Consider the following 27,623-nt stretch of genomic DNA (forward strand, 5'->3'; position numbering starts at 1 on the left):
TGCACATTTTACATCACAACAAGCAATTCAATACATTCAAACATCAACGTGAAGTTCAAAGTACTTGGCCCTTATATACATTAGGCATCAAAGTTGTATATGTACGAAATCATAAATCGAACTCAACACATTAGTTAATATTCCTCTTAGCGAATTTTCTAAGCCAAGAATAGGCATCAATATGCTTGCCTCAAACCGAATGCATGCACACTAATTACCCCTCATGTGGCGAATATACACTTAATACCACACAAAAAAAAACAGCATACATTTTACTACTAACACATTACATATCGTAATTCATTGCACATCTCTTATTTACTTCATAATCAACACATCATCACAAGCAAATATACACTTTGAATTAGTATATATGTCATACCAATCCATCATGTGCAAACATATATTCATGTAGGTGCAAGGGCCAATTCTCAAGTGGCTTATATCCAAATATATACACATTTCCAAAGCTTAAATCTTACTTACCATGCAACATGCATGAATTATACTTATGGATATATCATGGCCGAATACCACAACACCACACCATTTCAATTTGGTCATGGTGAAACAAAGAACTTAGTATCTCATTCAAAAAAATGCTAAAAGAAAATCTAAGAATCTTCAATCCTCCATCACATGTATCACTTTCAAGCTTGTTATTTAACATGCAATGGCATTAACACCACATTCACTTTGGCCGAATTTCATTCCCATGACATAACAAGGATTTGAACCATGGGCTAACAAGAACATTAAGCTAGCAACTAAAAACATGCATGAACCTCAAACATACCTTAATCTTGATGCAAGTTTAGCCAACCTCTTCCTAATCCTCTTCCAAACCAAGTATGAAGCAAAACTCCTTCCTTAACCTTAGTATTTTCGCCAACAAGAGAGTGAAAAGAGATGAACAAAATTTTTCTTTCTTCCTTTAGGACATTCGGCCAAGCTATGGAGGAAGATGGACACTTTTTTTTTTTTGTTTCTCATCTACTAACATTAATTGTTTATTCCATACCCTTATTTTATTCTTTCCATCATAACCCATTTACCAAACATGTTTCATGACATGATTTTTGCCCATAAATCCTTGTCATGGCCGCCACTAGCTATGGGGGAATTTGACATGCAAGTCCATTGTTTTGCATGCATCCTTTAATTAGTCATCACACATTTCCCCTCATACTTTCAAAGTTTATTACTAGGTCCTTTCTAGTGAAATTCACATCTATAATTCTAAATCAAAGCATAAAAATATCACACATGAGTTAACACACATTATAGGCAATAAAATAAATATTAAATTATTTTTATGCCTTGGTTTTGTGGTCCCGAAACCACATTTCGACTAGGGTCGTTTTAAGGTGTCACAACTCTCCCCACTTTAGAAATTTTCGTCCCAAAAATCTTACCGTAAATAGGTTTGGATATTGCTCTTTCATAGAGTTCTCGGGTTCCCAAGTAGCTTCTTCTATCCCGTGTTTGAGCCATAACACTTTCACTAGCGGAACCCTTTTGTTTCGCAACTCTTTCATTTCACGAGCTAGGATACGAATCGGTTCTTCTTCATATCTCATATCGGCTTGAATTTCAACCTCGATGGACTAATTACGTGCGACGGATCAGATCTATAGCGTCAAGCATTGAAACATGGAAGACGTTGTGAATCTTTTCAAGTTCAGGGGGCAAGATCAAACGATACGCAACTGGGCCAACTCGTTCGGAGATTTCGTACGGCCCAATGAATCTCGGGCTCAACTTGCCCTTACGGCCGAATCTGAGTATCTTTTTCCACCGGCGAAACTTTAAGAAACACTTTATCTCCCACGATACTCAATGTCCTTTCGTTTCAGATCCGCATACGATTTCGACGATCGGAGGCTATCTTGATTTTCACGGATTACTTTTACTTTCCTTCAGCATCTTTAATCAAATCCACTCCAAAAATTTTGTTCTCACCGAGCTCGGTCCAAAACAATGGTGTACGGCATTTACGCCCGTACAAAGCCTCGTAAGGCGCCATCTTAATACTTGATTGAAAACTATTGTTGTAAGCGAATTCAATCAAAGGTAGGTACCGTTCCCACGAACCATCGAACTCGAGGATGCAACATCTCAACATATCCTCAAGTATCCGAATTATACGCTTCGGATTGACCATCGGTTTGGGGGTGAAAGGCGGTGCTGAAATGCAACTTGGTGCCCAATGCTTCTTGTAATTTCTTCCAAAATCGCGAGGTGAACCTCGGATCTCTATCCGACACAACAGAAATCGGTACCCCGTGTAATCTCACAATCTGAGAAACGTACAATTCAGCTAGTTTATCCAATGAAAATCCATACGCATACGAGGGATAAAGTGAGCCGACTTAGTCGACCTATCAATAATAACCCAAATTGCATCCTTCTTACTTGTCGACAACGGCATCCGGACACAAAGTCCATTGTGACTCGATCCCATTTCCACTCGGGTATCGTGATCGGCTGAAGTAACCCTGAAGGCACTTGATGCTCCGCTTTCACTTGTTGACATATTAAACATCTTGCAACAAAGTCGGAGATGTCTCGTTTCATACCATGCCACCAAAACCGACGTTTCAACTCATTGTACATCTTCGTACTCCCGGTGGATTGCCATTCGGCTACAATGAGCTTCGTTCGAATTATCGAAATAAGTTCAATTCTTTGGAACACACAAACGACTTCGAACCTCAAACAATCGTCATCATCAATTTGAAACTCCGATTCCTTGTTCGAACACACTCACCCGTTTTGCACGCAACTCCTCATCAACTTTCGAGCTTCACGAATTTGATGAGTCAACAATGGTTTGGTCATTAATTGGCTACTAACACATTGTCGGGTAGGATAGACAAGTGTACATTCATCGTCAGAAAAGCAAACAAAGATTTCCGCTTAAGGCATCCGCAACCACATTAGCCTTTCCGGGTGATAGTCAATGACCAGCTCATAATCCTTTAACAGCTCGAGCCAACGTCTTTGTCGCAGATTTAAGTCTCTTTGAGTCATCAAATATTTGAGACTTTTGTGATCCGAATACACATGGCACTTCTCACCAAATAAGTAATGTCGCCATATCTTTAAGGCGAATACGATGGCGCCAATTCGAGATCATGGGTCGGATAATTTTTCTCATGTGGCTTTAATTGTCTCGACGATAGGCCACAACTCGACCTTCTTGCATCAATACGCAACCTAACCCAAGTAGGGAGGCGTCACTATAGATGACAAACTCTTTGCCGATTCGGCCGTACTAGTACTGGAGCTTAGTCAAATGAGTTTTCAATTGGTCAAAACTTTTCGACACTTTTCCGTCCATTCAAACTTGACATCTTTCTCAAGCGGTTTAGTCATGGGTGTGGCTATCATCGAGAATCCTTTTACAAACCGTCGGTAGTAAACCAAGTCCCAAAAAGCTCGAACCTCGAGAATATTTCTTGGAGGTTTCCAGTTAAGTATGGCTGAAATTTTGCTTGGGTCGACTCGAATACCCGATCACGATACCACGTGACCCAAGAAGCTAACCTCTTAACCGTAACTCACACTTGCTAAACTTAGCATATAACCGCTATCCCGTAAAATTTGCAACACTAATCTCGGTGCTCGCATGTTCGGTCTCATCTCTTGAATAGACCAAGATGTCGCCGATGAACACAACTACGAACCGATCCAAATATGATCTCAAGATCCGATTCATCAAATCCATAAATACCGCAGGGCATTAGTGAGCCCAAACGGCATCACTAAGAACTCGTAGTGACCATATCTCGCTCAAGGCGGTTTTGGGTATGTCCGAATCTCGGATTCAAGAATCGATAATAGCCCGATCTCAAATCTATTTTTGAGAACACCGAGGCTCCTTCAGTTGATCGAACAAATCATCGATACGTGGTAACGGATACTTGTTCTTTATTGTCACTTTATTAAGTCGACGATAGTCGATGCACAACCTCATGGTTCCGTCCTTCTTTTCACAAACAACACCGGTGCACCCCAAGGTGAAAAACTCGAAGCGAGCAAAACCTCTATCCATCAACTCTTGCAACCGAGCTTTCAACTCCTTTAATTCGTTGGTGCCATACGATATGGAGCTATCGAAATCGGTGTGGTCCTGTACAAGCTCAATGCCAAACTCTATCTCCGAACAGTGGCAAACCCGCAATTCTTCGAAAAACGTCCGGTATTCACAAACCACCGCACAGATTTGGGTTCTATTCTAACTCCTTATCATCAAGTACATACGCAAGGTATGCTTCACACCCTTTTCTTACATATTTCGGGCCAACATTGATGATATTACACCGGCAACCCTTCAAGTTCGTGACTCAACTCGGATCATCTCGTTGTTTAGCATCTCAAATCAATAGTCTTGCTTTTGCAATTCACAACCGCATCATGCACGGTCAACCAATCCAACCCAAGAATAACATCAAATTCATCGAACGGCAAAAGCATCAAGTCCGCGGAAAACAGTACCTCAATTACTAGGGGCATTTCTTACACACTTTGTCGACCAGCACATAACGACCCAAAGGATTTGACACCGAATTACGAACTCGAGAGACTCAATAGGCAAAGTCTTCTTGGATGCTAAGGTTTCGCATATATAAGAATGAGTAGAACCAGGTCAATCAAAGCAATCACATTAGTATCAAAGAGAGTGAAAGTACCAGTAATAACATCGGCGAGGAGGCATCCTCGCGTCTTGCAGATAGCATAAGTCCTAGCTGGAGCGCGAGCCTCGGATCTGGTCGCAGATCTCTAGATCCTCTCGACCACCACTAGCCTTGCCCGTATTTCCGGATGGTCTACCTCGGCGGTGGTAGTACCGGTTTCCCACTCCGATCTACATTCTGCTCGCATAACCTCGGGCAATCTTTAATGAAGTGGTCAACTGATCCACACTTGTAACAGAGCGGTCACGGAATCTACACTTCCAAAATGCCATTTGCCACAATCTCGGCACTCCGTCCTCTCTCGTCGATCATTCCCACTCTGGCGATCAAGTGATTCGTGTGGTCACGGGGTCGATCGCGATCTCGTCTAGAAAAGCCCGGTGTCTCTAGATCGGCCTAAGCCATCTCTAAGTTTCTTTGATGATCTGTTGGAAGGGCTTCCCAATACCTCTTACTGAAACTCCCTTGCTCCCGCTTCCGCTTTCCTTTTCTCCATACTAAACTCCTCGGCTTTGCATCGCTCGACGAGAGTCACAAACTCTGGATTTCCAAAATGCCAACATACGACTTTATCTCATCATTCAGTCCATCTTGAGCGTTTACACATCACGCTTCAAGAAATGCATTCTCGCGCATCGGCTAAGCCTCACGAATTTTCGTTCATAGTCGGTAACCGACATGGAACCTTGTTTAAGTTCGAGAAATTCCTTTCGTTTTGGTCCATAAATCTCGATCGATATACTTTTTCCAAACTCGGTTTGGAAGAACTCCCAAGTTACTTGTTCGCGGGGGCAACAAGTCGAGTACTCCACCAATAGTAGGCGTAATCACGTAGCAAGGAGATGGTACACTTTAGGCATTCATCGGTGTACAAGATAGCTCATCGAGTACCGGATCGTGTTGTCCAACCAAAATTCGACTTGCTCGGCATCATCACTATCCGTAGCTTTAAATTCAGTAGCCCCATGTTTTCGGATTCTATCAACTGGGGCTTATTCGACCTTATTTGGTCAATTACCGGAGGCATTGTAGGTGCGGGGGCTGTGTTTGTTGGGAATGGAGGTTGTGGAACAGCCGTATTAGTTCGAATGTATTGGTTGAACCAATCATTCATCACGCTATAAAAGGCTTGTCTAGCCTCGTCATTCGGATTGCTAGCAACAGGTTGAGAGTCCGCCATGCGCTGTCCCTTGTGCGGGAGCAGCGCCACACTCTCCACATCATCAGCTATCGCTCGGTTGGGATCGGGATCCATTACTATAAATAAACACAAGTTCAAACGTCAGAAATCACCACACTATCATATAATCACATGAAATGGCATGTATAGCTAGACCCCAAACGCATTACGGTAGTCCTAGAATCGACTAAACCGTAGCTCTGATACCAATAAAATTGTAACACCCCGAACCCGAGACCGTCGCCGGAGTCGAACGCGAGGTGTTAACTGAACTTCAACCCACTTATTGACAATTTTCAGACAAGCTGCCAATCTGAGTACTAGTCGCTCCAAAATTCATAACTTGAGTTTTACAACTCGAAAATCAGTTCCGTAAATTTTTCCTGAAACTAGACTCATATGTCCATCTACATATTTTTTCTAGAATTTTGGTCGAGCCAATTAGTACAGTTTATTAGTTAAAGTCTCGCCTGTTGTAGGGATCGACTACACTGACCTTTGTGCGTTACGAATTGGATATCTCCCTGTACAGGGCTTCAATACTAATGCCGTTTGTTTCTATAGAAACTAGACTCAGAGAGGAATCTACACATATATGGAATGACTCCTAATTATCTCTGGTTAATTTACAATGATTTTCCAAAGTTGGAACAGGGGATCCAGAAACCGTTCTGGCCCTATTTCACAAGAACTTTAAAATCTGTTAACTTATAACTCATATGACCATTTCGTTTCTTCCATATGAAAGTAGATTCATCAAGGTACACTTACATAATTTATTTGCTATTTAATACCATTCCTACTATTTTTAGTGATTTTTCACATCCACGTCACTGCTGCTGTCAGCATCTGCCTTTAGTAGGCTTTACCTATTTCATACTTTCCATGATTCAATTTGGCCCTTTTTACATACATAGCACAAAGCGTGATCATGATTAACCATTCCAATGGCTAATCGTTTCAAAATAATTCCATACCTCATAAGGGTCAACATACAAACGATTATAGTTCTATGCTAAAACGATATAAGCCATTTTCGCATGGCTATCCAAGTTTACACAAACCGGAAGGTACATGACCTTCAACAAAGGATGGTCCTATACATGCCATTTCAAAGTTCAACCAAAATTTGTACCAAAATGGGGCTTCGATAGTGTGGATGACTTCGACTTCTTTGATCTCGAATCCGATAGCTAACGAGCGAAACCTATAAAACAGAGAGCCAAAGCAACGGGTAAGCATTTTAATGCTTAGTAAGTCTCAAGCAATGAAATCAGCTTTGACTAAGGTATTTTATTCACATGGCTAATTAAACCACTTTACTAATTCACATTCCCATACTCATACTTATTTCACATCACCGACCCTTATGTTCATACACAAAAGAACAACTTAGCCCAAGGCCGGTAGCTCGTTTATCAACTTAGCGCATACTTACTTGTAAGAATTCAATTAGTACAAGCACATACAAACATACCTCATTGCTGGAATTTTCACAAGTGTATAAGCTGAAATTTTCACAGCAAGATTGCTCACTTCCGAATCACATACTTTCGGGATTTAACCGGATATAGCGACTCGCACGATTGCCTTCGGGTCATAACCCGGATTTGGTGACTTGCACAAAGGCCTTGGTCTTAGCCGGATATATCAACTTCATACGAATGCCTTGGTCTTAGCCCGGATATATCAACTCGCATACGAATGCCTTGGGTCTTAGCCCGGATATATCAACTCGCACGAATGCCTTCGGGTCTTAGCCCGGATATATTTCCAATGTTCACTTACATATATATCAATATTCAAGACACGTCCATAGTTCATTTTCGTTACTAAAGCTCTAACACAAAATATCTATCAACCTTTACTATTTCGCTCAATGGCCACACAAACAAGGAGCATAATTTTGATATAATTCAAGTAGGGTCATCACTCAAGACTTACCTTGGATGTTGTCGAGCGATTTCGACGGCTATTCAACTACTTTTTCCTTCCCTTTATCGGATTTAGCTCCCTTTGCTCTTGAGCTAATTTACACAAATTTAACTTATTAAAATCTCATCATGATAGCTTATGGCGAATATGACAAGGAGTGTAAATGGTCATATGGCCATCCTTTAGCTCAAATACACAATGGTCATGCACATTTTACATCACAACAAGCAATTCAATACATTCAAACATCAACGTGAAGTTCAAAGTACTTGGCCCTTATATACATTAGGCATCAAAGTTGTATATGTACGAAATCATAAATCGAACTCAACACATTAGTTAATATTCCTCTTAGCCGAATTTTCTAAGCCAAGAATAGGCATCAATATGCTTGCCTCAAACCGAATGCATGCACACTAATTACCCCTCATGTGGCCGAATATACACTTAATACCACACAAAAAAAACAGCATACATTTTACTACTAACACATTACATATCGTAATTCATTGCACATCTCTTATTTACTTCATAATCAACACATCATCACAAGCAAATATACACTTTGAATTAGTATATATGTCATACCAATCCATCATGTGCAAACATATATTCATGTAGGTGCAAGGGCCGAATTCTCAAGTGGCTTATATCCAAATATATACACATTTCCAAAGCTTAAATCTTACTTACCATGCAACATGCATGAATTATACTTATGGATATATCATGGCCGAATACCACAACACCACACCATTTCAATTTGGTCATGGTGAAACAAAGAACTTAGTATCTCATTCAAAAAAATGCTAAAAGAAAATCTAAGAATCTTCAATCCTCCATCACATGTATCACTTTCAAGCTTGTTATTTAACATGCAATGGCATTAACACCACATTCACTTTGGCCGAATTTCATTCCCATGACATAACAAGGATTTGAACCATGGGCTAACAAGAACATTAAGCTAGCAACTAAAAACATGCATGAACCTCAAACATACCTTAATCTTGATGCAAGTTTAGCCAACCTCTTCCTAATCCTCTTCCAAACCAAGTATGAAGCAAAACTCCTTCCTTAACCTTAGTATTTTCGCCAACAAGAGAGTGAAAAGAGATGAACAAAATTTTTCTTTCTTCCTTTAGGACATTCGGCCAAGCTATGGAGGAAGATGGACACTTTTTTTTTTTTTTGTTTCTCATCTACTAACATTAATTGTTTATTCCATACCCCTTATTTTATTCTTTCCATCATAACCCATTTACCAAACATGTTTCATGACATGATTTTTGCCCATAAATCCTTGTCATGGCCGGCCACTAGCTATGGGGGGAAAATTTGACATGCAAGTCCATTGTTTTGCATGCATCCTTTAATTAGTCATCACACATTTCCCCTCATACTTTCAAAGTTTATTACTAGGTCCTTTCTAGTGAAATTCACATCTATAATTCTAAATCAAAGCATAAAAAATATCACACATGAGTTAACACACATTATAGGCAATAAAATAAATATTAAATTATTTTTATGCCTTGGTTTTGTGGTCCCGAAACCACATTTCGACTAGGGTCGTTTTAAGGCTGTCACAACTATCAATTGTTGGTGTGGAATTATAGGCTGAATAAAATATGTAATCAAAGCTTAGTTGGTCTAGTTTCTTATAAAAGAGACCGTGGAAGCAAAGAAATTTCCTATAAAGAGATATTTAAAGTTGTGCGGACAAAGGTGTCGGAATGACTCCAAAATCCCTGCTCTGTTTTTGGAAAATCATTATAATTTGTACAAAAATGGTTATAAGATAATATTTATATGCTTAGACTCCTTAATTAGTCTAGTTTCAAATGGAATCATATAGAACACATTATGAATTCTGTACAATGAAAAATTTGATTCGTAGTGAAGAATGGTCAGATTAGTCAAACAGTGAAACAGGGGAAACTTTAAGAAAAATCTGGTATTGATTGGCCACACCTAAAATTCTGAAAATTTGATGGATGAAGGATACATAAGTCTACATTTGGGGAAAATTAACGGCAATTGATTTTGAGTTTTGTAGCTCTAGTTATAAACAATTTAGTGACTGTTGCTCAGGAAAACTGCTTGTAGTGAATATGTGATTTTGTTGTAAACTTTGATGAAACTATTTGAGTTGCTTATAAGCTATTGCTGAAATTGATGTACAATAAAAATATGAAATATGTATGAGATATATATATGTGATAAGGCCTAATGGCCGATGTGATGAATGTGAAAGTGTGTATATATGTGATAAGGTCGAGTGGCCGATGTGATGAATGTGAAAGTATGTATATATGTGATAAGGCCGAGTGGCCGATGTGATGAATGTGAAAGTATGTATATATGTGATAAGGCCGAGTGGCCGATGTGATGAACGTGAAAGTATGTATATATGTGATAAGGCCGAGTGGCCGATGTGATGAATGTGAAAGTGTGTATATATGTGATAAGACCGAGTGGCCAATGTGATGAATGTGAAAGTGTATATATGTGATAAAGCCTAATGGCCCATGTGATGAATGTGAAAGTGCATATGTGTGATAAGGCCGAATGGCCGATGTGATGAATGTGAAAGTGTATATATGTGATAAGGCCGAGTGGCCGATGTGATGAATGTGAAAGTGTGTATATATGTGATAAGGCCGAGTGGCCAATGTGATGATTGTGAAAGTGTATATATGTGATAAAGCCTAATGGCCCATGTGATGAATGTGAAAGTGTATATATGTGATAAGGCCGAGTGGCCAATGTGATGAATGTGAAAGTGTATGTATGTGATAAAGCCTAATGGCCCATGTGATGAATGTGAAAGTGCATATGTGTGATAAGGCCGAGTGGCCAATGTGATGGATGTGAAAGTGTATAAATGTGATAAGTCCCGAAGGGCATTTGTGTCAGTACTATATCCGGGTTAAAACCCCGCAGGCTTTATGCGAGAATATTATCCTGATTAGTATCCGTAGGCTCCGTGCTCGTACTATATCTGAGCTCTAAAGACCCGATGACTAAGGGTGGAGATTTTGTCCGGGTAAGCCCCGAACTAAAGATTTCGCTGAAGATTCGAGTAAAGCGTAAGATTATACAACTTCACAGTAACAATTGGTAATAAATACATTCAATGCGATAAGTTGGTCAGGTATGTATTTCGAGATTATATTTAAGCTTGATTTGGACTAAATCGCAAGGTCGTTATATGATGCATATGTGAGTAAAGTAATAAGCTTGTTCTATGATTATTGTGCATTCGGTCGATGTGGAAAGTTAGGTGAAAATATGTAATGTACTTATGTTTACAAGAGATCACTATCAAGTGAGAATTTATCTGCCTATAAATACATGGTGAGATGTGCATATTCGGAAAAAGGGTTGGTATGCCCGAAGGAAGAGGGAAGTAAAAATACGAACAATTATGTTATAAGTTGATTGTTATCTGTTGATACTGCTTGAAACTTACTAAGCATTTTAATGCTTACTCCGTGTACTTTGTTTCCTCTGTTTTATAGATCTCATTTGGAAGCTACTGTGCTCGGGGATCGTCAAGAACTAGTCACACTATCACTACCCACTGTTTGGTACTGCTACGTTTTGGGATATCTTATGGCATGTATAGAATAGACTAGTAGTGAGGGGATATTTTGGTCAATGTATAGGACTACTCTTTCGTTTGTTGGTCATAGACCCCTTGGATTTTGTATAAATTTGGATAGCCATGCGAAAATGGCTTATATACACTTTGGCATGGTATCATAATCATTTTCTATGTTGTTCATTAAGAGGTATGGAAATGTTGGAAACGATTAGCCATTGGAATGGTTAATCATGATCATTCTTTGTGCCATGTATGCAAAAAGGGCTAATTGAATCATGGAAATTATGAAATAGGTAAAGTCTACCTCAAGGGCGATCTTGACAGCGATAGTGATGTGGATGTGAAAATCACAAAAATAGTAGGGATGGAATTAAATAGTGAATAAATTATGTAAATGAACCTTGATTAATATACTTTCATATGGAAGAAACGAAACGGTCATATGAGTTGTATGTTAAGAGATATTTAGGTTTTCGTGGAACAGGGCCAGAACGGTTTCTGGAATCCCTGTTCCGACTTTGGAAATTCATTTTAAATTAACCAGAGATAATTAGGAGTCATTCAATATATGTATAGATTCCTCTTTGAGTCTAGTTTCTATAGAAACAAACGGCATCAGTATTTAAGCCCTGTACAGGGAGATACCCAATTCGTAATGCATGAAGGTCAGTGTAGTTGAACCCTAGAATAGGGGAGACTTTAACTAATAAACTGTACTAATTAGGCCAACCAAAAATTCTAGAAAAAATATGTAGATGGACATATGAGTCTAGTTTCTGGGAAAAATTACGAATCTGATTTTCGAGTTGTGGAACTCAAGTTATGATTTTTTAAGTCGACAAAGTGACGCAGCTTAGCTACCGTCTGGAAAATTTTTAATTGGACCGTGAGAGTAAATGAATTAGTCGATTAGCACCTCGTGTTCGACTCGGTAATGGTCTCTGCACGGGGTGTTACAATTATATTGGTATCAGAGCCACGGTTTAGTCGATTCTAGGACTAACGTAGCACGCGTGAGTCTATTTATACATGCCATAAAGTGATAAAATGATAGTGTGATGATTTTTGACTATTAAAATGTGTTTGTTGTATTGTAATGAATTTTGCGGCCGAGCTGTAGCAAGCTTCCAACTATGAGAATTTGCGATATAACTTCACTTGGATATGCTTAAATTATTAAGTTAATCAGGTACGTGTCATGTACTCGTGTTTGAATTTTGATTTGGATTAAAATTATAAGGGTATAAGTGATGCAATTTTGAAAGAGTGTTATGACTATAAATGTGATTCTTTGTATGTGGCTATGGAACTGGAAGTTGAATGGTCGATAAGCATGTTGTGTTTGTATTCAAGTAATGTAAATGATATACTAATGTGTATTGCTATATGTGTATATGACCATGAGAATTGAGAGTGATGTATCCGGACTAAGTTCCGAAGAGCATTCGTGCTAGTGATGTATCCGGACTAAGTTCCGAAGAGCATTCGTGCTAGTGATGTATCCGGACTAAGTTCAAGAGCATTCGTGCTAGTGATGTATCCGGCTAGGTCCGAAGAGCAATCATGCTTTGGTGACGTGTATTCGGCCTTCGTGCCTAGTAGGCTTCGTCTTGTAAATTGAGCAAAGTTTAATTGTTCATTACTATACTAATTCAAATTTATATGAGACGATATGTTTAAAAGTGTACATACGTGATGTTTATAGACTTGGGTAAGTCATTTCAATGTGTAATAACGAATGAATAAGAGCACTATGTGTGTGAATGATTAGAGGCACTGTGTGTGTAAATCCTTTAACCGAGCACTATGAGTGCGAGATCGGTCGATGGGCACTAAGTGTGTGAAGAGGAATTCATGTAAGACCTCGTCCAGGGACGAAGGCATTGATTTGAGATAATGTGTAAGACCATGCCTGGGACATGGCATCGGCTCGATATGTGAGAATATGTAAGACCATATCTAGGATATGGCATTGTAAGAGCTATATGTGCTTGAATTAGTTGAGCCCTTACAAGTAAGTATTCGCTCAGTTGATAAACGAGCTACCGGCCTTTGGCTAAGTTGATCTTTTGTGTATGAACATAAGGGTTGGTAATGTGAAGTAAGTTCTTGAGTAATAGAGCTTAAATTATGATTTGATTAGATCATGTTTTAAGCAAATCGAAATCATGCTCCTTGTGTGTGGCTATTGAGCCGAAATTGTAAATATGATAAGTGTCTTGTGTTTGAGCTTTGGTAATGAGAATGTAATAAGAATGTGTATTGATTTGTTGATATATGTGCTTGGTTATTCGAATGGTATCCGGGCTAAGTCCTGAAGGCTTTTGTGCTAAGTGACTAAATCTGGGTCAATTCCCGAAGGCATTTGTGCGAGTTACTAAATCCGGGCTAATTCCCGAAGGCAATTGTGCGAATCACTATAACCGGGCTATATCCCGAAGACAATCGAGCGAGTCGCTATATCCGGTTAAATTCTGAAGGTACGTGATTCGGAAATGAGCAATCTTGCTGTAAAAATTTCAGTCAATACGCTTGCAAAAATTCCAGCAATGAGGTATGTTCGTATGTGCTGAATGAATTAAATGTTCAAGTGTGTGGAAGTTGAATTTTCTGTTGGAAATAAGTTAAGTTGAATATTGAGATACGATGGAGTTATAAAGGATATTTATTGGGATGTTTGAGTATATGTGTATTTTCGGCGAGTTACTGACTTATACATGGATGAAAATGTGGGTTACAAATATCTTGGGTTGATGATGTGAATTATACATGTTAATATGTGCTTGATATGTGTTTGAAATGCAATTGTAAATTAAATTAAGTGATTATTGCTTATGAAATCAAGGAAATGAGATATATGTGCATACTTGTAGAAATGTTTATGTATTTGTTTTAAGATAAGAAAATGATTTTATAGATCGATGTGAAATCAATAACAATTACAATTGCTATCGATGAGCTACTGTTTATATGAATATAATTCAATAAGAGGACGTTATTCTAAACTATGATCAAGAGAAATTTTCGGGACGAAAATTTCTTAAGTGGGGAGAGTTGTGACACCCTAAAGTGACCCTAGTCGAAGCGGTTTCGGGACCGCTAAACCGAGTCACCAAATTATTTGGATGTGATATTTATGGTCTAAAATATGTGAATATGAATGTGCGAAAATCTTAAGCTTCGATTTAATAAATTGCATGTGAATTTAGTCAAAAGGACTTGTGTGACACTTTTGAAATGTGATAGGCTAATCTACAAGGATCTAATAGTGCATGTAATCAAAAGGGAGGACTTGCATGTCAATTTTCCCCCCCTAATATGTAGTGGCCGGCCATGAGCATGAGAATGGACAAAATGTTATGGGGTGAGACATGTTGGAAACATGTTGTGTTAGTGTGTTATGGGAGAAAGAATAAAAGAAAGGGTTAGTAATAAAGAAATGAAAAGGGAGGGGTGATGAGAACAAAGTTGTCTCATCCATGTTCCCCCATTGCCGTGACTTGAGAAAGAAAGAAAAGAAGAAATTGGTTCTCCTTGACCGTGAATTGAAGGAGGAGGAAGAGGGGAAGTTCGGCCAAGGTGGTTCTTGAGATTAAGGTATGTTCAATGTTGCTTTTGGAGGGTTAGCCTACTTCTATTTATCTCATGGATGAAATTGGAGTTGTTGGAGAGTTAGGATTCGGCTAAGAGGCTTCAAAATTTTAGTTGATGCCTTGATACTACTAGCATGTTAGCTATGTGGATGTGTTAAGTTACTTGATACTTGAAATGTTAGATAAATTGAACTCCCTACCAAATTCTTTAGGCAACCCATGTTAGAAATTTCGGTATTGAGATGTCTAGATCTTTCGGCCATTGTGGCTATGGAGGAATTAAGTTTTGTTTCTTGTTAAATTGGATGAATTTTGTTGTATGAGTGCTTGAACAAACTATGATTAAATGGATGCATAGATTCAAAGTGGGAAGAAATGGGCTATTATATTTGATGCTAATGCCGAATATGAAGATGATGAACTTGAATATATAATATTCAGCTAGCATGATAAGTTATGAAATATTGAGTAGATGATATAAATGAGCTATTTAGATGTTAAAGAATGTTGTCTAAATGGATGAAGACTATGATGTCTAAAACTGCTATTAATTGCTTTACAAGCTGAAATTTAAGGGGATTGAATGCCGAAATTAATTGTAGAAGGTTAAAGTTTTTGTATCCGATGCTTCAATCCCAGCTGAGTGATGGTGTTCGAAAGTGCTCTACGGCTTTAGCTTAAGAGCAAAGAGGATCAAAGTCGGATAAGGGAAAAAGAGAGTGTAAACGAATAGCCGTGGATACCTAATCGTCGACCACATCCGAGGTAAGTTTTAAGCGATTAATCGTTGAGTAAATTCAACCATAATAGGACATAATGAGTTGGTTTAATAAGATATGATGTGGCCATGATATGTCTTAAACCCAAATGGTAAGTTCATAAGTGTTTGGACTTGGAAATTTAAGAGCAAATTGTAATAATTTGCCTGGACAGCAGCAGTAATGTGATTTTAGAAAATCACTATAAATTGTTGGTGTGGAATTATAGGCTGAATAAAATATGTAATCAAATCTTAGTTGGTCTAGTTTCTTATAAAAGAGACCGTGGAAGCAAAGAAATTTCCTATAAAGAGATATTTAAAGTTGTGCGGGACAGTGTCGGAATGACTCCAAAATCCCCTGTTCTGTTTTTGGAAAATCATTATAATTTGTACAAAAATGGTTATAAGATAAGATTTATATGCTTAGACTCCTTGATTAGTCTAGTTTCCAATGGAATCAAATAGAACACATTATGAATTCTGTACAATGAAAAATTTGATTCATAGTGAAGAATGGTCAGATTAGTCAAACAGTGAAACAGGGGAAACTTTAAGAAAAATCTGGTATTGATTGGCCACACCTAAAATTCTGAACATTTTATGGATGAAAGATACATGAGTCTACATTTGGGGAAAATTAACGGAAATTGATTATGAGTTTTGTAGCTCCAGTTATAAACAATTTAGTGACTGTTGCTCACGAAAACTGCTTGTAGTGAATATGTGATTTTGTTGTAAACTTTGATGAAACTATTTGAGTTGCTTATAAGCTATTGCTGAAATTGATGTACAAGAAAAATATAAAATATGTATGAGATATATATATGTGATAAGGCCTAATGGCCGATGTGATGAATGTGAAAGTGTGTATATATGTGATAAGGCCTAATGGCCGATGTAATGAATGTGAAAGTATGTATATATGTGATAAGGCCGAGTGGCCGATGTGATGAATTTGAAAGTATGTATATATGTGATAAGGCCGAGTGGCCAATGTGATGAATGTGAAAGTATGTATATATGTGATAAGGCCGAGTGGCCGATGTGATGAATGTGAAAGTGTGTATATATGTGATAAGACCGAGTGGCCAATGTGATGAATGTGAAAGTGTATATATGTGATAAAGCCTAATGGCCCATGTGATGAATGTGAAAGTGCATATGTGTGATAAGGCCGAATGGCCGATGTGATGAATGTGAAAGTGTGTATATATGTGATAAGGCCGAGTGGCCAATGTGATGAATGTGAAAGTGTATATATGTGATAAAGCCTAATGGCCCATGTGATGAATGTGAAAGTGTATATATGTGATAAGGCCGAGTGGCCAATGTGATGAATGTGAAAGTGTATATATGTGATAAAGCCTAATGGCCTATCTAAAATAGAAACAATCAAAAAATTACCACCCCCTAGTTCGATTAAGGCTATTAGGAGTTTTTTAGGACATGCTGGTTTTATAGAAGATTTATTAAGGATTTTTCTAAAATAGCTAAGCCTTTGACTAAATTGCTAGAAAAAGATATACCTTTTAACTTCGATCAAGAATGTTTAGAAGCATTTAATGTGACAGCCTTAAAACGATCCTAGTCGGAATGTGGTTTCGGGACCACAAAACCGAGGCATAAAAATAATTTGATATTTATTTTGATGCCTATAATATGTGGTAACTCATGTGTGACATTTTGATGCTTTAATTTAGAGTTATAAATGTGAATTTCACTAGAAAGGACCTAGTAGAAAACTTTGAAAGTATGATGGGGAAATGTATGATGACTAATTAAAGCATGCATGCAAAACAATGGCCTTGCATGTCAAATACCCCCTTTTTACAAGTGATGGCCGGCCATGACAAGGGAGTATGGGCTAAACATGTCATGAAACATGTTTTGTTGGTGCATTAGGGGGAAACAATAAACAAATAAGCATGGGTAGTAAAGAAAGAAAAAAAAATGTGTGTGTGAGTGAAACCCCCCCATCGCCGTACATGGAAGAAAAGAAAAGAAAAAAATTTTGCTCATCCATTTCATTCTCTCTTGACCGAAAATACTAGAGGGGAAGGGAGGAATTTTGCTTCATGCTTGGGTTGGAAGAGGATTAGGAAGAGGTTTGGCTATATTTGCATCAAGATTAAGGTATGTTTGATGTTGTGCCATGAGATTCATGCATGTTTTTGGTTGCTAACTTGATGTTCTTATTAGCCCATGGTTCAAATCTTTGTTATATCATGGGGATGGTATTTGGCCAAGGTGGATTTTGAGTTAATGCCATTGCATGTTAAATATGAAGCTTGATGATGATACATGTGATGGTGGATTGAGGACTCTTAGATTTTCTTTGAGCATTTTTGAATGATATACTAAGTTCTTTGTGTAATCATGACCAAAATTATGGTGTTGTGATGTATTCGCCATGGTACATCCCCAAGTGTGATTTATGCTCTTTGCATGGAGAGTAAGATTTGTGTTTCAAATCATGTTCATGTTTAGTTACAATCAACTTGAGATTCGGCTCTAGCATACATATATGTATATATGTTTGAGCATGATGTATTGGTATGACGTATATACTATCTTAAGGTATATACTTACTTATGATGATGTTTTGGTTATGAAGGAAATGATAGATGTGTATTGAGTTACAATATGGAAAGGTATTAGTTAGTAAAATGTATGCTGTTTTTTGTGTGGTAATAAGTGCATGAATGGCCTCAACATGGACATGCATATTCGCCACATGAAGGGAAATTGGTGTGTATGTATTCGGTTAGAGGCAACCATATTGAAGCCTTATCTTGGCTTAGATTGTTGACTAAATGGGTAATAAGTGAGGATGGTTGCGAATATACAAACATACATATGCATGTGTAATTGAATTATGAATGTTTAGCAAGATGGTTAAACTAGTTGATTTATTGATTAAGCTCAAGGAGTTAAAGAAGGAGAATCAAGCAAGGGAAAGGCGAAGGTCATCGAGTAGCCGACTTGGACTATTTTACCCAACACAAGGTAAGTCATTAAGCATATATTTGATATTGCTTAAATGATTGTAATATCTATGCAATTGTGTTTAATGAGATGAAATATATACAAATGTATGTGTATGAAAAGATGATAATGTTGAACGTAAAAGAGATAGTGAAATGTGTAGGAAGTTTGCTTGGCACTAAGTGTGCGAGAAATAGATGTGTACGGTGACGAGATTGGCACCGAGTGTGCGAGCTTGTAATGTACGGCACTAAGTGTGCGAGTTTGGACTATATGGCACTATGTGTGCGGGCTTGAATCACGTGGCACTAAGTGTGCGTGATTGAGTATTAAGCACTATGTGTGCGAACTCTACATATATCTCCGATTGAATATTTATATGGAGGTGTGACTCTATTGAGATGAGTATGGACAGCGGAAAGAGTAAGTACCTTGAGTTCATGGCTAATAGATGCTATGTTCATGCTCGGGGTGGAGTTGGTAAGATTTAAATCTATGTGATGATTTCAATTGCATGATTGTTGCGAAATGAAATGATGTATGGAAATTGCTTCAAATATTCTATTGAATAGTATATGAAATGTAAATGTATGACTTGGTATGAGATTGATCCGAAGGATCTAAGGAACTATGGTATAGTTCGGTATGGCTAGAACACTTGGCCTTGTTTCATTATTTCATTTTATGATAATGTTATTAATGGATGGTTCGGAATGCTTATGACTTCTTGAGTTATAAACTCACTCGGTGTTTTCTTGTCACCCATTTTAGGTTCCTTGGGCTCGTCTCCTTTTGGGTGTTCGTAATCACAACGAAGTCATCACACCGTGAGCAATTTTGGTATTGTCTTCTTAGTCAACTCGGAGAACATTTGGCATGTATGGGCTATTTTGTTTTGTTAAATTTTGGGTTGTAAACTTTAAGCCATGTGAAAATGGCCTATGTGGTCGTTTGAGTGGGATGCTAGAATCTATAGCCACGAGTCTTAGAAACCTTAATTTTGATAAGGTGGCCATAATTTGTGTCACGTATGATGGATGATTAGTAAGGCTAAGGAAGGATTCATGAAATTGGCATAGTCTACTGCAGTAACTGTTGCGGACGGCAGCAGTGATATGAGATCGAAAAATCACTAAAAATAGTAGAAGTGGAATTAATAGCTAAAAAAATTATGTACTCGAAGCTTGATGGGTCTATTTTCATATGGATGAAACGAAAAGACCATATGAGCTGTATTTTAAGAGATATTAAAGTTCTCGTGAAACAGGGCTAGAACGGTTTCTGGATCCCCTGTTCCGACTTTGGAAAATCATTGTAAATTAACCAGAGATAATTAGGAGTCATGCCATATATTTGTAGATTCCTCTATGAGTCTAGTTTCTATAGAAACAAACGGAATCAGTATTGAAGCCCTGTACAGGGAGATATCCAATTCGTAACGCACAAAGGTCAGTGTAGTCGATCCCTGCAACAGGGGAGACTTTAACTAATAAACTGTACTAATTGACTTGACCAAAAATTCTAGAAAAAAATATGTAGATGGAAATATGAGTCTAGTTTTAGGGAAAAATTACGAAACTGATTTTTGAGTTGTAAAACTCAAGTTATGATTTTTGAAACGACTAGTACACAGATTGGCAGCTTGTCTAGGAAATTCTCAATAAGTGGGTTGAAGTCTGTTAACACCTCGTGTTCGACTCCGGCGACGGTCTCGGGTTCGGGGTGTTACATTTAATACTTTAAAGGATAAATTAATTAATGCTCCAATCATAATTGCACCTGATTGGAACTTGCCATTTGAACTAATGTGTAATGTGAGTGACTCTGCAGTAGGTGCAGTATTAGGACAGCGAAGAGATAGGCATTTTCAACCTATCTATTACGCCAGCAAAACCTTAACGGCTGCACAAGAGAACTATACTACTACAGAAAAAGAGTTGCTAGGTGTGGTTTTTGCATTTGATAAATTTCGATTATATCTCACATTGTCTAAAGTTGTTGTTTACATTGACCATTCTGCCCTTCGCTACCTTTTAACTAAAACCGATGCAAAACCTCAACTCATTCGATGGATTCTCCTATTGCAGGAATTCGACTTGGAGATTTAGGATAAGAAAGGAGCTAAAAATCTCGCGGCTGATCATCTGTCCAGGCTCGAGAAATCCAATACTAGAGAACTAGATGACATTGATATAAATGATTCGTTCCCTGAAGAACAATTTTTCGCTATATCTAACTCCGAGGTACCTTAGTTTGCAGACATCGCAAATTTTTTAGCCGCTAACATTATCCCAAAAGGGTTAACACACCAGCAAAAGAAGCGATTCTTTAATGATGTGAAAAACTACTTTTGGGATGATCCATTTCTGTTTCGCAGATGTGCAAATCAAGTCATCAGAAGATGCGTTACAGGATCAGAAATATCAAAAATATTGGAACATTGCCACTCAGGGCTAATCGGAGGGCACTATAGTGGAACTAAGACTGCACACAAAATACTTGAATCAGGTTTTTATTGGCCTTCGTTATTCAAAGACGCTATCAGATATGTTACTTCATGTGACAAATGCCAACGGACAGGTAACATATCTAAACATGATGAAATGCCTCAAAACTATATGCTTTCATGTGAAATATTTGACGTTTGGGGTATCGATTTCATGGGCCCATTCCCCAGTTCATTTGGGAATAAATACATCTTAGTAGCAGCTGACTACATGTCTAAATGGGTAGAAGCCCAAGCTCTACCTTCTAATGATACTAGAGTGGTAGTACGTTTCCTTAAAAAACTCTTCTCGAGATTTGGAACACCTATAGCAATTATCAGTGACAGGGGCACTCATTTTTGTAATACCCAATTTGAAAAAATCCTTAAGAAATACGGAGTTCATCATAGAACAGCCACCCCATACCATCCTCAAACTAATGGATAAGTTGAAGTAGCAAACCGAGAACTCAAACGGATCCTTGAAAAAATAGTAGAATCAAACAGAAAAGACTGGGCAACAAAAGTAGACGATGCCTTATGAGCTTACAGAGCTGCTTTTAAGACTCCCATAGGAACATCACCTTACAGACTTGTTTATGGAAAAAATTTTCATCTACATTCGAACTAGAGCATAAAGCTTTTTGGGCTATTAAATTTCTAAACATTGATGCCGAACTTGTAGGAAAAAATAGGTTGATGCAGCTGAACGAGCTTGATGAATGGCGAGCCAATGCATACAAAAATTCATGCCTATACAAGGAAGCAGCAAAGCGGCACCATGACGTTCGTTTAAAGCAACGAAAACAATTTGAAGTTGGAGATCTCGTCTTACTATACAACTCAATACTCAAATTGTTTCCTAGGAAACTAAAATCACGATGGTCAGGACCCTTCGTAATTCAATCTATTCTTTCATATGGCACAATATAGGTAAGTCACCCATCATATGGTACTTTCAAAGTAAATGGACATCGTTTCAAACTTTATAATAGGGAGAATTTTAAAGTCAATGGAGAGGAGCTATGACTCCACAAATCGCCCTGAATAAACCAACAAGGTAACAGTCGAGCTTAGACTATAAACAAGCACTTCTCGGGAGGCAACCTGAATCCTAACGGTTTTAAATTATTTACATTTCAAGTTTTAAACATTTAGGTCACTAACAGAGTACTTAAAGCACAGGTTCCCAACTCCACACGGCCTAGAACATGGCCGTACTTAAGGCCGGGTAACCAACATGGAATATAGCTGTGCAGAAATAGGGTAGAAGATTTCCCCAAACACGGGCTGCGATAAAACGACACAGCCGTGCAACATGGCTGTGGTCGAATCTGCCAAATAAACACGGGCGTGCGACACGCCCGTGTCTAGCACCCGTGGACAACACTGCCAGAATGAAACAGGCGTGCACCAACCTACACAACCGTGGGAGAAGCGAACCGCGCTAGACACGGTCGTACGACACGATCTCGTAGCCACACGGCCTATACACACGGGCATGCGAGAAGACCGTGTGACGACATCACAATTCGCGACGAACACGGATAGGACACGAACAACACGGGCGTGTGCACCGGCCGTGCTACTTGAAAAATTAGAATAATTATCTTATTTTATTTTCTTTTTCTTTCATTAAGTTTTTAAGACTTATTCTTTTTAAGATTCATTTGTTTTTCTTTTTAAAAAAAACGGCTTACCTTCATAGTCAAGCTTGCCATCCAGAATTATCTCCAATACTCGATCTCGTCAATCTAAGAATATCATCCATTCTTAATACAGGAAGTTTCACTTCTCTTCGCATCTTATTTTTATACTCTAATATCTATCTTTGTACATTGAGGGAAATGTACATCTTAAGTGTATGGGGTATTTATTTCAGTATCGAAAAATCCTTAAATAATCATCTTGTTCTCTTGAAAACTCTCATATCATATTTAGAATAAATTTTAATTGATTTATGATTTTGATTGATATATCTTGAATTAAAACATAGGCCTTTATGAATTGATTGTTTAAACTTTAAGACATTAAAGAATCAAGCATGATAAGTTGATTTTTAAGAATTTAAAATTATAGGTTGTTTCCCCAAGTCTAGGTATTACTTTGAATTGGAATTCACGAGTCTAAACATCAAAAAGCCATAATTTTTGTGAGAATTTTGAGCCTTTTGAGCATCTATTAATTCTTTCATGCTCACTTTTATCATTGCTTTAAGTGCGTCAGTATTGAACTGTTATTCTAGAACTTGCTTGATTATACATGTCGAGACCACACCATTTGATTTGATATGTCAAAATGATTAAGGTACTTAGGATTAACCCACTCATGCCATGAAAAGCCTACCTTCACGATTAACCCCTAGTAAACCCCCTTGAGCCTAACAAGCCATTTCTTATATTACCCTTAATATTAACCTTTAACCCATTATTGTTGAAATCCCTTAAATTAATCCCTATTTTTTTCCAGATTTGAGTTGAATGGATTGCCTAGCTATGTTTTGTTCTTGACAATTAGTCTATATTATTTTAACTTGTTCTTAAAAAAAAAACTATGTACACATATCTGTAATTTCATTTTCTAAGAAGAAGCTCTGTTGTACGCAAGTAAAGATTAGCTCCTTTTCTAGTTAGGTAATTTTTCAATTCAATCACGATTCTAACCATTTCTTTCAGCTTGTGACCACACCCCCTAACCAAGCCTCGTTACAACCCTCTAAAGACCTTTTGATTGATGTATCATCTTAAATTATAGTGGTGGAGATTTGATTTTCGTGCAAGCCTATGGTAATGACTTTTCATTATTGATTATTGAGTGTTTCATTTATTGTCCTTAAACACCTCGAGTGATTTGAGTGAATCTTTAGTGAGGATGTGAAACTCTATGATATTATGAATCAAAGGTAATTACTTAGATGCGGAGAAACACCTATGTTTGCATGATTAAATACTCAACTTGGAATGTTTGAAACTTTTATGTTCTTCTTAGTTGAATTCCCAATGTATGATTACCTATAGATTATTCTGAGATATTATTGATAGGAATTGTAAGTTGAGAAGAATTTATTTTGATTATGAGTTGAGAATTTTGCTTGAGGACAAGCAAATACTTAAGTGTGGGGGTATTTGATAAACCGTAAATTATACATATTTTGACCCCATGTTTAATGAATTTTATGGATGATTTCTCATTAGAATTGGTGAATTTGATGCTCCTAATGCTTTAATTTCATGTTTTATACTTAGAAGAGCATAGGAGAGCGAAAGGAACGAGAAATGGGCCAAAAACAGTGAAAATGGGCCAAAGTACGAAATCAACACGGCCTGGACCTCCTCATACGGGTAGACCACACGGCTGTGTCAATCTGGCAGAATTGAAGCACGATTCACATGGGTATATAACACGTTCATGCCATTTTAACAAGCTCTAACACAGCCTAAAGTAATCGCACACGGGCGTGTCCCTACTGAGCCCAAGTTAAGTCCAATTCGGAAAAGGCCACTTTTAAAGGCTTCTAGGCATTCCAAAGCCTATAAATACACCCTAGAGGAGGAAGAAAAAGGAGACAAAGAAGAGGGGATAAGGAATTACTCTAAGGAAGTCGATTGATCCATCTCAGAAGCCGGAGTCATCGTCAAGACTGAAGATCCCTCCTCAATTTCCCTTCAAGAGTTTTGGGTTTTCTTTATGTTTTGTATTCTTTATTCTTCTGAGATGTTTTTGTATTTAGTTATGAACTAAAACCCCTAAATACCTTAGGGGAACGAAACCTAAGACGAACCTTGTTATTATTTTCTGAATCGTATGATAAATATTTAACTTGCTCATAATTATGTGTTCTTAATTCTTGTTTTGATATCCCAAGATAATGATTCAAGACATGCTCTTATTCAGAGGAGAAATAGAGCCTATCTAATAGTACATTTCTCATAATTAAGCAGAGTTGATTGCGCGCCTAGAAATAGGGTGACAAGATTTTGCCGAATTAGGGTGAAACCTAATAAGGGGATCTATAGATTGAGTTAATGCAACCCTAGAGTGTTAATTAGAGAAAAGTCTCGGTTATTCAATCTAGGGATTAGATGTTATTAGTCTTGAATAGGGATAATAACATAACTTAGGAATCTCTACGGAACAAGTTGAATGAATAAATCGTCCGATTCGGAGCCAGAATAACAAGTAAAGTCTAGGTGGATTTTTCCTTAGGTATTGTCTTCATTCAATCGATTTTCCCAAAAGCAATTCCCCAATTCTTTTCTCTATGAGTTCTTTGTTTAGATAATTAGTTAATTAAGACAACACCTCTTTATTCTTAGGCTAGATAATAAAAAGACAGTCATTACTAGTACTTTTAGTTCCTTTGGGTTCGACAATCCGGTCTTGCTAAAACTATACTACTGTTCGATAGGTACACTTGCCTACATCGCGATAATAGTTAGTTCAAGAATGAGTAATTACAAATATTTAAAACCTATCACAAAATAACGTGATCACCTAACTTTAACTGAGCCCCATTACAACCTTATAAAAGACTTATTGATTTGATGATTATGTCACCTACCTTAGTGGAGAGGAAGTACTAAGTTCAACATATGAGATCATAAATAAGCCTTATGATTGTTTGCTTGATTGATAAGAAATTATGCTGAATGAAGAATGTTATCTATGGTTGTGACATACATACAAACTATGATTCATGTTGGAATATTTTGAAACTTAGTATAAAATTCTATAAATGTTTGCATATGAATTACTTGTTAATAAAGAAGATCTATGAATATGAAGTTATTAATGCATGATTATGGGACAAAGATTGATGCTGCTTGCACAGTTAGCAATTTTGCCTTAGCAAGACCTTTTTGCCGTGCATAAACATTAATCAGGACGAGAAATGATTTAAGTTTAGGGTGTGTAAACTGAAAAATATATAGGATTTTTCCTATGTAATTTATCGGCTTTTACATATATTCATTGTTAAAACTAAGTAATTGTTTAATAAATTAATGAAATAGTGAAAATATGAAATTAGGACATGGAAATTATTAAAATGTGATTTTATGCTTTATTATATAGTTTTCATGCATAAAATGGCTTATTTTATATTGATTTGAACATATTACATTTTTAAGACATAAAATGGGCCATGCATGATTAAATTAAATAATAAAATATAAAATTATAATTAATAAATCATTTTAAATATTTCATTAATAATTTCGGTTTAATTAATTATTTAAATTAGATAAATTTTATTCTTTGGTCCCTTAACTTATTGATTTATCTTGGGCACGTCTAATGGCTTTGTTGGATTACAAAAACCATCCAAATTGTGACAGCCCAAAATTGACCCTAGTCGGGATATGGTTTCGGGACCACAAAACCGAGGCATAAAAATAATTTAAAATTTATTTTGATGCCTATGATATGTGTTAATTTGTGTGTGACATTTTTGATGTTTCGATTTAGTGTTATAAATGCGAATTTCACTAGAAAGGACCTAGTAGTGAACTTTGAAAGTATGATGGGAAATGTGTGATGACTAGTTGCTCATGCATGCAAAAATAAGGATTTGCATGTCAAATTCCCCCAACATGAAGTGGCCGCCATGGCAAGAGAGGATGGGCAAAACATGCCATGAAACATGTTTTGTTGGTGCATTAGGGAGAAATAATAAACAAAGGTGTATGGGTAAGAAAAGAATGAAAAAAAATGTGTGTGAGTGTGGTATTCCCCCCATTGTTGTGAGTTGTAGAGAAAGAAAGAAAAATTTTGTTCATCCTTTCTTTGAGCCAAAACTAAGGAAGAAGGAGGATTTTTGCTTCATGCTTGGTTTGGAAGAGATCTAGAAGGAGATTTGGCTAAGTTTGCATCAAGATTAAGGTATGTATGAGGTTGTGTTAGGAGTTTCATGCATGTTTTGGTTGCTAACTTGATGTGCATGTTAGCCATGGCTCAAATCTTTGTTATGCCATGGAAATGGTATTTGGCCAAAGTTGTTATGGTGATAAAGCCATTGCATGCTAAGTGTGAAGCTTGATGATGATGCATGCAATGATGGATTGTCTACTTTTGAGTTAGATTTTGAGTTTTCTTTTGTTTAATCATGATTGAAGTTGAAAAGGGCATGATTGTCATATTCGCCATGATGCATTCATGAGCATGGTTCATGCTTCTTGCATGTTAGTTAAAATTTGTGTTTTGGATGGCTATGGACACCTTGAAATTGACCATGCTCATATATGTATATATATGTTTGCACATGACGTTTTGGTTATGAACTAAGTGATGAATATGGTTGTTTAAAGAAGAAGATGTTGAAGAATGATTGTGAAATTGCAAGCACATTCGGCCTAGCACACATATGAGTGCTTGATG

This window comes from Gossypium arboreum, chromosome 4, assembly GCF_025698485.1.
Source record: "Gossypium arboreum isolate Shixiya-1 chromosome 4, ASM2569848v2, whole genome shotgun sequence".
Classification (NCBI taxonomy): Eukaryota; Viridiplantae; Streptophyta; class Magnoliopsida; order Malvales; family Malvaceae; genus Gossypium; species Gossypium arboreum.